Source organism: Mya arenaria, chromosome 5, assembly GCF_026914265.1.
Source record: "Mya arenaria isolate MELC-2E11 chromosome 5, ASM2691426v1".
In the NCBI taxonomy this organism is placed as follows: Eukaryota; Metazoa; Mollusca; class Bivalvia; order Myida; family Myidae; genus Mya; species Mya arenaria.
In genome coordinates, this window is record NC_069126.1 from 3912536 (window position 1) to 3927387 (window position 14852).

At 33.7% G+C, this 14852-nt stretch overlaps 1 long non-coding RNA gene across 1 annotated transcript; it reads right to left on the reverse strand.

Moving 5' to 3' along the window:
- Positions 1-11737: 11737 nt before the first annotated feature.
- On the reverse strand, positions 11738-13549 carry LOC128236086 (uncharacterized). Its single transcript, XR_008261254.1, has 3 exons — positions 13298-13549; positions 12543-12955; positions 11738-12298 (listed from the first exon to the last, which is right to left on the reverse strand). It is a non-coding gene; the product is annotated as an uncharacterized LOC128236086 (long non-coding RNA).
- Between the last annotated feature and the right edge of the window lie 1303 nt (positions 13550-14852).

The following is a 14852-nucleotide window of genomic DNA, read 5'->3' on the forward strand; positions in this document are numbered from 1 at the left end:
TTGACTTCAGAGCAAAGTGTGCAGAACCTCCAGATGATTATGTATTGACAAAAGTTATGAAAGTAAAGTAATGACATCTGTAATTACACTGTATTGATGGCCAATATACAATCGTACGTAGTTTGATCAGTAAATATTACCCTTAGTGTGGCAAAGTTTGAAAGAATTATGATCTCAAAACGTTAATATGCACTCTTCTGATTCTTATACGTAGGCTTCAAACGTCTGTGCTTTGCAAACTGCAATTCCACATTAAGACAGGACGGCTGAAATAAAAAAAGGTTATTCTATTATTCGATTTGAATAGCTGAAGGATAAAGGCGTTAAAAATTGTACGTGTTTTAAAGTTTAATGTTACTTCTGGGTTGGGCTCTGTATTCGATGAACGGGTTGGGTTGGTTTGTGGCTGCGCTGGCGTTTTATGGCTGCAATTTGTATCGATTTTTTATGAATAAACGATTCCTCATTTGGTTTGTTTGTTCCTGTTTCGCTGCGTCACAAGTACCGTACATTAATTGGCTATTGGGCTTTGCCTTGAAATTTATATTTGTATTATCATTGAAAGTAATGTACTGTATACTTATTGTCTCTGGTCATATGGTTGGTTTAACAGATTGACCGGTAGTTATCTTAAATATTTGAATTTGACCAATAACATCCAATAAAACCTTGAGGGTACAAGTCCATCGGTAAAAAATATAACAATGAGTATGATAAAAAAATGCTAAACTTTAATTTGCTGAAAATTTGCCATATACTAGCCCAATTGCATTACTTCATCTATAAGAAATCACTAAATATATGTTTTTAGAAATATATAATGCATATCTTACTCCTGTTTTGCTACCACTAAGTAAAGATCAATTATGACCAGAAACAGAAAAACAAGATGAAAATTGAGATATATTGCAATTTCAAAAAAGAGAATACCTAAATATGTGGCATGTGAATGTCAGAGTTGATGCATTACAAGAAATACTTTTTCTATGTGCGAATATAACACCATTCGGAAACAAATAATTGATAAAACCATGTAACATTTCCAGCCAATTATTACGAGTACCACATTTCAAGTCTAATCATGATTAATCGTGATTTGAATTGAAATATTTTTTTCCCACCAGACCATCTAATTCAGATGAATTTGTTTCATCAGCGAATATTCTTCACATAATATGACGCCTCGATTTCGTGGATGCAACCTGACTGTCGCCTAAATGTTTTGTAGTGCGACAACATGTGTGGGTTGCTCTTATACGGATGCTATAATTGCCTTTACATCAACCAATATATAAGCTGCTTATGTCAAGCGAAGGAAAACGTAATAACTAATAGCCCAATTTGCCACAGATGACACAATCGTTGCATAAACTGATAGAAAAATTGATGAATAATACAAATGTAATTCGGCCTCTTATATTCGTTTTTTTTTCTGTATGTCGAAACATATTGCGCAATCACCAAAATGACTCTTTGAAATTTCACTTTTACCAACTAACAGTTTTTACATTTTTTGTTGTCTTTGTTTTTTTTTTATCTCAGAATCAGCTGATTTGGACATCAATGCAATCAATTCAATCATGTAAGATACTCCACAAACCAACAGATCTCAGTCGAAGAACGGCCAAAAACTTCAATTTTCTTAAAGTGTAAGTTACGCTTTAAACCACAAAAAGTCAATGTTTGACCGTTTTGTGATTTAAGGCAGTTCTATATGACCCATGCGCCGTAAATGTCAACGAATTAATTGATACAAACTCGAGCGTAGGGTGTTTTGTGTAGACGAGGTTTACCGAGTTTCCACAGAACACCCTGAGCGAGAGTTAGTGTGAACCTATCTTACCCGAGCGGCAATGTTAGATACGTTTTCTCCTACCTCAGTTAAACAAAATAAAGTAAAAATGCATTTTTTTTGCTGGAACTGTTTTGTGCGTTGTGAAAATAATGCGTATATATATATGTGATAATTCGTGGTTGTCATGGATATGCGCGCAGTGATTCAGATTATGTTTAAAGTCAACTCGTTTTTGGTATAGTTCCGAGGAGAGTGCAGCATTAGTTCATGAACGGAGCGTGAACACTTTTTTATGGTGCCATTTGAAGCGAGAAATGATGAATAAGGATTCATAATATTGCCACTAGACATGGTTTCAATGATGCTACAAACGACAGTCATCAACAAGGGAGGTAATTGTGTGATGACAATAAAAAAGGAGATCCTTTCGGGTACTTGGTCAAGATAAAAATTTCAAGCATGGTCAAATTTTATGCGGTGGGAGAAATTATTAACTGTTTCTTATGAATAAATATATAACCTACCAGTTTCTGCAAAAAACAAAATCGTTTTGTGAATTTGCTTATACACGAAGCATACGATTAACATAAAGAGTATCGATGCGTGTAATGGCCATAGTTTATGAAGTGCCTAAGATTTTAGACCAATACAATACAATATAGATTGAACTGGGATATCGAAGTGCCCGACTTAATGACCGAGAATTTTGTTTTGTAAATAAATTAAAAAAAATTCAAATGCCACATTTATTGTTTGCTTGTCCGGAGAGTGTTGTTGTTGCTTGAAGGAATTTACCACTTCTCCAATAAAGGTAAAAAATGCATATATTGTATTAGGGCCATCATAAGATAAATGTTAATTATCTGGAACTCGTCAAGCCTTTTGGAAGATTTAAATCTTTATATTGACCTTTATATTTATCTGGTACTGTATTCATTGTATTTTTCGGAATTAATATTGCCATGGTTTTGCTGAGCGGGCACACTCTATGAAAGGCTAGGAGAACCCTGTACCACATTAGAATATACTATTGACATTGTTGTCGTAGAATCCTGTGACGCTGTATTGCATGACAATCTGAAAAAAAACTACAGTAAAGCCTTTCTTAGTGTTAAGTAAGGCGGGTCACTAGATATTTTTGTAATTGCTAAACAATAGGAGTTGGTCATGAAGTGGAAAAGTCAAAAAAAGCTTAATTGTTGGTGCTTTATCATTATAGAATTTTGCCTGTAGCTGTACTTACAACAAACGTTGGAGAGTATGACTTATCCGGTGGAATCTCAACTCAAAGAATAGACTGAGACGGATTATTCAGAGATAGCTAATTTCTTCTTTGGAGATTGACAGGCATCCGAATTAAATTATTGGATTTGACCTTCGGCTTTCAAATGGGTCTGTTGGTTATTCGTAAAATTTGATGTGGTTCGTCTATTTCCGTTTTGTTGAGAAATATCACACCATAGCTTCAAGTAGCTTTATAACAATCCAATGCTCTTTTAATATATCGAAATGTATCATTTTGGATTTTTTATTTCAAAATGCTGACTGTTTGTACCATCGATATGTTCATCCTTGTATATAAATTACTCGATCGGACTATCCAAAAACAACCCTTTGGAACCACATAGTCATTTAATGATCTTGTTTACGTAAAGAATATTCTTTGTATGTGAACAATTGGTAGCGCTTAGGATAAGAGCTGCAAATTAACAATTATCATTGAAATTAACATCTAAACTTGTTTTCTTGTTGCTTTAGCTCAAACTGTCTTATTTCAAAACGGGTGCTATCATCAAGTTTAAATTATTAGCCATATTTGATAGCATTTGGATGAAATTGCATAACATTACACACTTTGCTATATGTTTATGTTGAACTAAGAGTTTAATGTGATCTGATAAAAACAAGAATATTACATTGTGTATTTTAAAAATTTACTTTGTGCGTGTCTTATTATTTTTATTAAAATATCCTGTTCACGCTATTATGCCGCGTGCCTCAGTAATCGTTGTATAGAAAGTGGAAATTCTATATTTGAAAAGGAAATTAGTTTTGGTATTTTGATATAAACGTCAATAAATCGTCTTCATAAAGATACAGTTAATTTATAACAGTATTGCTATGTTTGTTGAACTTTCTAATATGTCTAGAGATTACAGAATATCTAAGAACTTACTGGTGTATATATTTCCGTTCGTGCTAGGTCTGAATGATTCATTACCTTTTCGGCAAAGATGATTTAAAGTGATTAAAGTTTATTCTATGTAGGGGATGTCAATTGTTGTTTGATATTTTACAAACGAAATAACGAAGGACCCTCGAAATGTCCATATGAACTGTGCATCAGTTATTCTGTTTAGGTTATAATTTGATCTCCAAGCTTATATTAGTATCAAAGAAAGATACAAAAGTTTAACAACAACAATCAGGCAAAACAAAATGCTTTATCAAGAAACATGTAACAACAGAGTAAGTGTTGCCAACCGAATTGAAAACATGTTGAATGCTTAAAAGTATTAATAAAGACATAATAACGAATGAAGGTAGAGGCTTTTGAAATGGTCATTGCATCTGCTTTTTTCAATAGAAAAACGTTTGGTGCATACTGATAAAACTAAGTGTGATTCCTAATTGGAAATGAACCAGACATAACCGGCAGTTATTCAAGTCGATAGAAAAAATATTAAGAAGGTGTTGAGTAAGGGAGTTAAACAAATTAAATGTAGCGGAAGTATCAGCGCAAAATGGCAGAAACACGTCAGGTCATGTACAAGATATGTTATTTTTTTTATCTATGTAAATAGTAGTTGACCTTTATTCCATTAAATTGCGTAGTCAAAGATGAACTATAAATTCGATATTATCATTTTCAGGCAATTATAAACATCACTTGTTTGGTTTCTGAAGACGAAAATAACAACCTTAGATCGCCTTTGTGTCGCGAAACCTTTGATTTGACCTTACCTTCTTTGAACCATAGCAATTGGACACGATCGCCATCATGTTAAATAACTGTAGCTTCAGCATCGGTATTGCTCCAACGGAATGTAGAATATGGGTATTGATTGTTCACTTGTCGCATATATTTTACCGTTCCATAAACAAACCATAGTGTTGACGTGGTGTTTTAAATTTCTATTCGTAGCCCTTAGTGTATTTCCCCACAATATCCATACAAGCTGTTTGCGAGACGTGTTCAGAAGGCGGAAATAACATGCACGCATGCGCCAGGTAAAAACATGTGAAAACATCTGACGATCGACTGCAGTTATCAAAAAAATGATACTGCGTGTGTTAAACTTTTTATTTATTTATGTTTTATTTTGATGGTTGAAATAACTTAGTCCTTGTCTGATATGGATTACATTAATGTATTAGTATAAATTTGGTATGGCCTACATAAAAACATAACAAAACAACTGCACTTTGAACATTTTCTCATCTATAAACGAGTAGCTTTAAAGGTGAAAAAAATGCAAATTTATAATTGAACTGTCTGTTTACCTCGGCCAAAATCGTAATCATAATGCTACGAACGTTTCTATTATAAATACCAGTGTGTTGACAATTATGTAAAGTATCGTTTGCTCTATGTGTTTATGCCCAAAGTAAACGTCGTTCTTAAGCTATATTTATGCGAAAAGCTACAGAAACAAGCTCAGTAGCAAACAGTTTAAACATAAACCGGTTTAATGGCACTGGGTAAACGCCAAAGACGTAGAACATAAAATCAAAAACAAGAAACATGGAGGAACAGCACAAAACTCAACAAGCAGCACAATGCATACATACTATATATAAAAAACTAGTTATTTTTATCAAGGATTGTTAGGTACCGCCTTGGAACGGTCGGTAAAATGTAAATTTATTGGGGGTTTAAACCAGTTTATGTGCACAAACCTCACTCTTATCCCAACAATCCTAAATAAAGATAAAACGTAAAAGTTAAATCCTCTCAAAGTATGCATTAACTTGAGGAAACTTAACAATAAAACAAATAATAATAAACTTATAGGTAAACCCGAAGTACTTCTATGATAAGAGATCCCAACTCTATCTGCAGACAGAGGAATACAATTCAGAGCACCAAATGCAAAAACTTTTCAAAGTTACGATGCAGTCATTGTTTGAAACTATAAACATCACATACAGTCTGCCTTATAAAAGTTTTATAACTGCGTGATCATAGAGTTTCATCATAAAAAGCATCATTGTACTAAAACTGGGAATAAATAAAGAAAACATTATTAAAAATAAAAGCAAAATGTTTTAGCTAATCTTTTCTTCATAATGATTTTAAAAGGTAAAATACTTGAAGAAAATGAAGTCACATGCCAAAACACTCCCGAGTCAGCCCAAAACGTTTTGGCCAAAAAAGGTTTTAAAGATAACATGAATTAGCAAATAGCTTCATAAAATCAAAGGACTGAAAGCTTAGTTATGGAAGGATGCTATATTCAACCCTATATTTTGTTTCAGGAATTTATCTTCAAAAACTAGAAGGCAAGTGCTCTTCAAAATATTGCCTTTATATCCACGGTTTAAATAAAATCCAAGTAATTCATTGCCCATTTCAATTTTACGAATTTTCTTTAAAACATCACTATAAAATCGGGATGAGCAATACTATTAGCAATCAGCGGTTTAAGAATACTATTGTACTTTGATATGAGACCATTAACAAATTTTGAGAAAGTCTCTCATAATTTATAATATCTGAAACCCTGCTTTAGAAGTTTTTCCGTCATAAGTTTACAGCGAGAGCTGAAATTGTTTACATATGTACATATTCTAGCAAATCTTATCAACTGTGCAATAAAAACACCATATCATAGTGAACTAGGAACATCTCCATCTAAAGAAGGGTAAGTAATTATTTTAAAATTAAAATCATCACGTTTATCATAAAGATACATACTCAATTTATCTTCCTTTACTTCGAAGTGCAGATGTATATAGGATGCTTTGAAAAGGGATGTATTAGATTTATTAAGTTGCAATTGTGAAGGGTATATCGATTGAATATTATCTGTCAACACAGGATTATCTAAACTTAGATTATTATCAATATATCTAAAAGTGCTATTGAATTTATCAACAATACTATTTATTACTATTTATTACTAATATTTATCATACACTAGTTTATGACCAAGTGTATGGAATATGTCTGTTTGTGCTCATCAAATAATCATTTGTAATGAGATATCCTATGTTTTACTGTCTCTGTTTACACCATAAAAATGTACGTGCGATCAGAAATGAATTTTAGGTATATTCCTACATAATAAATGTGACGAATGCCGTAAACCGGGCTGACATCTTTGACGTGAGAATCAATGTTTTTTCCAGCCTCTTAGAATATTTACACTTCGAAGGATGAAGATCTGTATACGAAACGATACATATCAAATGTCTGACTGATAGTCATTTTGACGAAGTCGTTAGTTCAGCCGAGTAGTCACGCGTATCATCTACGTCTTAACAATCAGTTACATTAACTTGATTGCCATTGAATACAAAAACCATATTTCTTATGCAACACATTCATTAACAATGACTTTCGGTTATGTTCGGTGTATATAATAAAATGTTTACGTCATTAAAGAGATATGCCTTAAGGATCGGATGTATTCATACAAAACCTGCAATTTATTTTTCTTTAGTTCAATGTTTCAATTGTTTATCTTTAGAATACTATTAGGATTTAAGATGGTATCAACTACGTGAACATTTGGTTTCTAAGAAAATCGGATTAAAAAGATCCCTTGTCAGTTCATTCACCTCTGATAAATCTTCATTTGCTGCTATCAGAAGAATACTGGCACCAACGCCATTTTATTGAAATTAATGACTACAAATGCTTTAGCAGATAGAACATGGTGTAATGAACATTTCAAAAACATGACATTATATATCTGTACGTGAATGTGCGTTTATTTGAAGACCAACGCCTCATTTAATCATATAAAGAATGACTACTGCTTGTCACAATGAAGACTTATATTTCATTATTTTGATGTTTCTACGAATCGATACTCTCGTTATAATGTTGGGTTTGAACGCGCTTATTAATGTTAACATTGAACGGGAGTAAATATCCGTCAATGACTTCTATGTTATTTGTCTATTATTCTTAAAAAGCATATCCAACTTGAAAGATCGGATCCCTTTTAGCCTTTTTTCTATCTCTTTGTTGAGATTAATTTACTTTATGCCCTTTAATATCTTAAATTCAGTTTGTAACAAACATGTTTTATTCAATTTACCCTGTAACTGATAATATTGCTTTGATTGAGGTTTTAGCCGGTGCCAAACTGCCAATACAGTTAGAGGGCGTCCATACAAGCTAAATCATTCTTTTTAACTCACTTTATGGCACGAGACAGACAGAATAAACCAAAATGCGTTGTATCGTGCTGCGTCTCTTAAGAAAACACTGTTTGATATTACTAGATATTAGGGTCTAATAACAGTTTCAAGTAATAGAGTATAGTGTATATTATATATCTAGGACGTGTTATTTTACATAGTTTACTGTTCGTGTCTTTCTTATATAACACACGTTCAGTAAATTTATGGTATATAAGTTAAATCAAAACACTGAAATATAACATTAACAAAATAAGATCAAATGCACAATCACATTTAAAGCATTTATTTATATCGCATATAATTTGTTTAACAGCCTGTATGGCGTGTATGGCCTTTTTTATGATGACCTGTATTTGAAAAAGAGATATGAGATATATTGCATTTAATACAAAGGTTGAACACATGACAACAACAGCAAAGCATACATAATAAGTATAACTGCATGTTTATTTATAAGTTTGTGGAACTAAGTATTCTAAACGTGTCTATTGCTCGGCTCATTTCTGTGGAGTCCAGGAAACGTAAAACTGTGTCTATCGCCTTAAACACGTTTAAACAGTGAGACGCGTGCACAAATGAAAAATGAACTACCATCTTGAACTAATGCAAACCAGCTGAATTTACAAAAACGTACGACAATTCAGAACGCACAGCCCATGTAACGTATTGTTACAGGTCAAACATGACATTACGCCTGGAATATGTTAAAAAAACACACATATAAAATTCCGCAAAACTCTAGAATGGGTGCAACTTACTATTCTAACCAAAATCAAGGATAGAAGAACAGTCAACACAATATGAGAGGTAGGGCAGACACAAAAATAATAGAAAGTAGAGCACACAACACTTTCTATATCTCATGGCTAAAGATATAATTTATATCAGTGTTTGCATAATCTGTCAGATATTCTTTATTATATAGATTATATAACGGCATATGTCATATGTTTGAAGTAATGCAAATCGCAAAAGTGCTTTTTTGGCAACTATGTAATTATAGTAGGACTTTTAACCGTTACGATCGTATTTACTGAAAATGTTTGTTTTTAGGGATATGAAACTGGAAAAACTATGCAAGGCAGGGTTTGGTTGTCTGATACTGAAATAGGAAAACATGTCCCTAATGGCAAAATATCTTAAAGTCTTTAACTCATCAATACACAATACAGTTAACGGTCAACGTACAAAAGTCGTTATTAGTATTTGTATATTTGCGAAATAAAAACGACTCATTTATTTAGATGCACTTTATATAAACACTTTGACCAATAGCATTGTATATCACCCCTACAACATGAATGACGCAACGGTATTGGTCCAGGATTGGTCACGCGGTGACCCCATATTTTTCCATATTGGGTAACCAAGTTTATATCGTACCAAAATGACGTCTTTTTACCGATTCCGATATATAAATGAACCAATTAAACATGAAAACAGGTTGTCGACGTGAAATATACGTTATTAGTAGGTGATCCGATATGGGATATACGGGGCGCAAGAAACAATATTCGGGTTCAAGCTTCGCTCTCACTTTATATGGTTTCCTGTGCCCCATATATCAGGTCACCTATTTAGCCCGTTACTAATAATATTAGGCACAAGTATAGGAACAATTATTCAAGTCAAAATGAAATAAGGTTATCTTGCCATTTTAGCCAGCACAATCTGTTTTTGAGACTTGATCTTATAAGGAATGTCTACAACTTATACAATAATTTAAATTTACGTAAACGATACTTACACCAGAAATATATATTGTCCTTAGAAGTATTGGTTCATACTTATTTGTTAACTAAAACTTATAGAATCATACTCGAGTTTCTTTTCTTGGTAAATTCAGTACTGGTTTCAATTTAAGGCGCCAACAATATGTTAATTTGTTGGGCTTAATCCCTTTGCCGTTAGAGAAGTGTATTCCTTTAGTTAACCTATTTTGTAGGTTATAGTAATACCATGTATTTACCATCACATCACCTAGCAACCATTAATCTTCTTAACACTCACTTTCTTCATTAGCAACAGCTTCTTTTTAAGCAACGTATTGCTCCTTAGGCAAAATATTGCTTCGTTAATTGCTAGGATACTCCGATGAGCGATGTAGGGTCATACTTACCCACATTCTTACAATTTCCTCAGAAAAGAAGAACCAAGTTTTCAATATGCAAATGTTTACAGGCCATACGCCCTTAATCTTATTAATGATTGTGAGACATTTAACCACGTCATTGTTCCGTGAAACAAGAGCAGATTGCGTTTTGAATGTTAGGCTTGATCCCCAAAGTATGAAGGTTTTTTTTATTCTACTTCATATTAACCAAACGCTTTGACATTTGTTGGCCATAATGTAAAGGCTGGAAGAATACATTAAATACAAGTCATCAGGAGGTTATTTAAACACGGTATTTCACTCGTCATTAAAGGCAAATGATTTCTGATGTGGCATTATATTTTTTGTTATATTATTTACATTAATTAAAGGTTCATATATAGTCGAATTGAATTGACCTTACGACAGGATTTGATTGACAGGTCCTATCAGCCAATCAGAATGTAGGGCTGATAAGCCGTGTTGCTATCCGCCATTTTGTCCGTCAAACTGACCAGAGTCCGTCATATAGATGCGCTGGCAATTCCTCGCCTTTTTAAGTATTATGGTAAAAAGGTGTTGTCCTGGCACTTGTAATTCGGATACAAGGAAGCCAGGCCAACTAAAGATGGCTTCCAATTCGTTCCGTATTCGAAACCAGCGAGTTATTTAGAAAAATGCTAGTGCTGTATCAGACTCTGTGGAAGACCTCATCAACAGCTGAACTTGGAAATTTTGAAAGATCGTTCAAAGGCGAAACATCTATACGTCTGTACAAAAGTATTTTTTTTAACAAAACTACTTATTTTAATCCGCTCATTAATACTGAAATTGTCCGTGCATGACCTAAATAAGTGTTACTATTTTTAAACTATAAACATCGTACATTTATGCTTTGGCTTGTGTTTTCAAATCGGCATTAATGGCAATTTAATATCAGGTTCAACATGGACACGATAAATTTCATTCAAGATAGAGGTATTTTTGTTGATACCGTTATGTAGTTTTTATAAACTGCTTTGCTTTCAAAGTAAATCAGGAAAAATCGTACAACTAAATTTTTGTCCGAACCATCGCATGCTTCCGAATTTCATCTACTCGTATGGTTCCTATGTAAACAATGGCTTTTGTAGCTGTCATTCCGACACATTTAATAGATTTCTTATTTTCATATCAGCACTTTGTCGACGGGAAATCCAATCAAGAAAATCCTGACCCTCAAGCAGCTACTGTATATGACCAGCTCACACCAGCTAGGCCTCCTCCAAAACTCAGATAAATATTTGAGCCACCAAAAAAAAACGAGAACAGATCGGTCTGAATCGTTAAGGTATTATTTTCTGTATAAAACAATTTATTTCACTGTACATTTAAATCAGTTACTATGTTCATTAGAACTTGATTCTGCCAAACATATGCTGTAAAGACTTAGACTTATTATGAATAAAGAACAAGTCAAACATGTACATATTTTGGGCCATTTACGTAAATCTACAATATTTAATGATAGTTCATCCAATGTTCAGAGTCCGGATCACATGCACACTCGATTAACAGTATTCTTAAAGTTGCACTCTCACAGAATTCTAGTTTGACACTTTTTGTCTCAGAATCGGCTTATTTTGGCATTCTTTTAATTAAGACCTAATATATAAATCACAAAGCAAACTTCTCCGAGCCAAAATATGATAAATGCAATCGAATCCTGTGTAAGTTGTCAAAGTGATCAATCTGTGAAAGTGCAGCTTTAACAGTGAAAAATAACTTCTGCTAATGCTATATATTTTAAAATATATTTGCCATTGCAATAAAGAGATATTCACCTACAATATTATACATAAACACCAAAGAAATATCAAAGTTTAAGTAATGTTTGCAAAACAACAATGTATTTAATAAATCTGATATTAAATATGCAACAACTGGTGTTATACTCCAGAACTGAAGCTAACATCATAGAGGTACATCCTTCCAAGAATCCATCAAAACAACATGTTGAACAACTTCAAGAACTCTCTTCAAAAGACCACACTTTCCTGAAATAAATAAAAGATGCCAATATTAAAATAAATCAGTTACATGTATTGTTAAATATTTTAATACTAGCTGTAAATGCTACTGCCTTTGATGTTTGCTTTCTACATATAGTATATCATAATGAAATATTGACAAGATAATAGCTAATGTTTTGTGGTTGTTGTTTTTCTCTTGACAAAGTCCATTACTTTGGTACAGCAAAGTTAAACTAAATGTTATAAAAAGCTTTAAAATAGGTCCTACCGATTATTTGTAAAACTTGTCATCACTGGTTTTCTCTTGCGGTTGACATTGCCTGGACTGGCAAATATCATGTGTGTGTGTGTGTGTGGGGGGGGGGGGGGGTTCCGGTCTTATGCTAGGTCCCCTGTGGCGGTAGGCTTGTTGAAGACAATAATAAGGGGACTTCCTTATCTCCATCAATCAGAATACTTTAATGGTGTCAACGGTAAATAGCAGGAGACCCTCCACCAGCCTTAACCGGTAAATGGGGGGAGGGTAGTGTGTGTGGGTTAGAACCAGCTGCCCGGTCAGCTTAGTTGGTTAGAGCGCCGGGCTAGTGTTCTGGTGGTTGTGAGTTCGAGCCCCACACCGGGGGCACCTTTCCTCTCAGGTCTACTTTTACAGCCAGAGTGTGTGAACATGTTCCACAATTTCTGTAACAACAAAAATCAAAGCATGTGAATGTTTGAGCAATGCAAAAGTTACAGATTGGTATCACCCACGATTGTCAATTGTCAACTATTACATTATTATTCATAAGGGGGAGTGTTCAATCGCTTAGAACTGAAACTTTTTATGCATAACCCCAATAAACCATTTCTGCTCATACTGTAGAGTACAAGGTTATACTGTATAGCTGGCATGTAACTGTTATTTAATGTCACTTCCGGGTTCCCCATTCGGGCCATTTATGATTTACTCATATTGTGCGATGATTTAATCTTTGTTTCAACAATACTGTAAGAAGGACCGGTGTTATTAAAAGTTAAACTTACCCTGTTTGCATTTACAGTATGCGTCACACACACGCTTTTCCTTTGTATCGATGTCAATGTTGACAACATGGCGGCTATCCGATTTTCTCTGACTTGGATAGATTTCACCCCGTAAATGTTTGATATCGTCATTTTCTAAAGATATATTGAGCCTTCCGATGTAGCAGCCAGTTACAAATTCCTTTGACTTCAATTTTTTCGCATTGTAATGTGACATTTATGATAATTTGTCAGGAATATCGGAAAGCGAAACGACGCGAGACGCCATTACTTCCTCGTTTGTTTGACGGACATAAACAGAGTTCGCTCCCTTGATATCAGGGGGCGTGGCTTAGAAGCCGCTGTCGTAAGGTCAATTAAATAACCTACTCTATGCCTTTCGAAAGTATGCTTAGATACATATCATTCACCATGTGTTTCAATCGTATATACGTTATTGTTCGAGTCGGAACTAAACAACAAATAACGTCATTTTCAATGCGCCCGATGCTATATTTCTTCTCTACCATATTCCCGAAAAACATATTTTGTCACGGTAGATAAATTTATCTTAAAATATCTGTGTATCCTGATTGATATTAAGCTATTCTTATGACGCGGCGTTTTCAAATCGTGCGCTTTTTCAGGACTCGAATATTGAAGGTATAATTATATGGTTTTCGCCAAACGCTTCATGGCGGACACCAGAAATTGTGTTGATAAATTATTAATTGCTTAAATTATAAGTATGTTCTTCTATGTATAATTTTGGTCTTCTGTATTCAATTGAACACTATAATCGTGGATAATGGTTTGCCTTGCATTATTTAACAAAACCGTATGAGCAGTTCAATTTTAATTTGATAAAGCTGAAAAAGCACCAACAAGGAGACATAAATCTTCTCATTTGACATGCTTTGTTCGTAAATGTTTGGCTTACCATGATAATCAGACATTCTGCGTACATGACACGCTTTATTACAGCGACCTTAAAAGATACCATAGATAAATCTCCTTGAACTTGAACTTTGTATTTAATCAGATCGTGTTTTCATCCCGGACGACTGTCAATCATTCCTTGGAAATGGAGTTTATTTCATTTGGTGTGTCATTAAGCACTCGAACAATCTTTGGTCTCGATTCCCAGGGGTATTGATCTACGTGCAAACAACATTGTTAATACAGATATCCGACGAAAATCTTATATTCAACAATTTGTAAGCATTTCTCACAAACAAAAGTTAATAAAGTTTAAAGTAAAATTTTCTCATTAATCAATATGATATCAGACATTGTTTTATTGCTTAGTCCTACAATTACTGAGTCTTATAGTCCTCTATTAACATAATATCTTGTGCCGTTACCATAAATGTTTTAGTTACTGTTTTAATTTCACAATCAGTATTCACAACAATGTTGTGATTGAGATGTAAAGGCAATTGAAAGCCTCTCCCTACTTGTATCTTGTTTGATATTTTAGCCCTATAAGGATTGTATCTAAAAGTCTTTAAATTACATCATACTTTGTACATTTAAACGTAATCATGTACTGGCTATATGACCTAACCTGCAATTT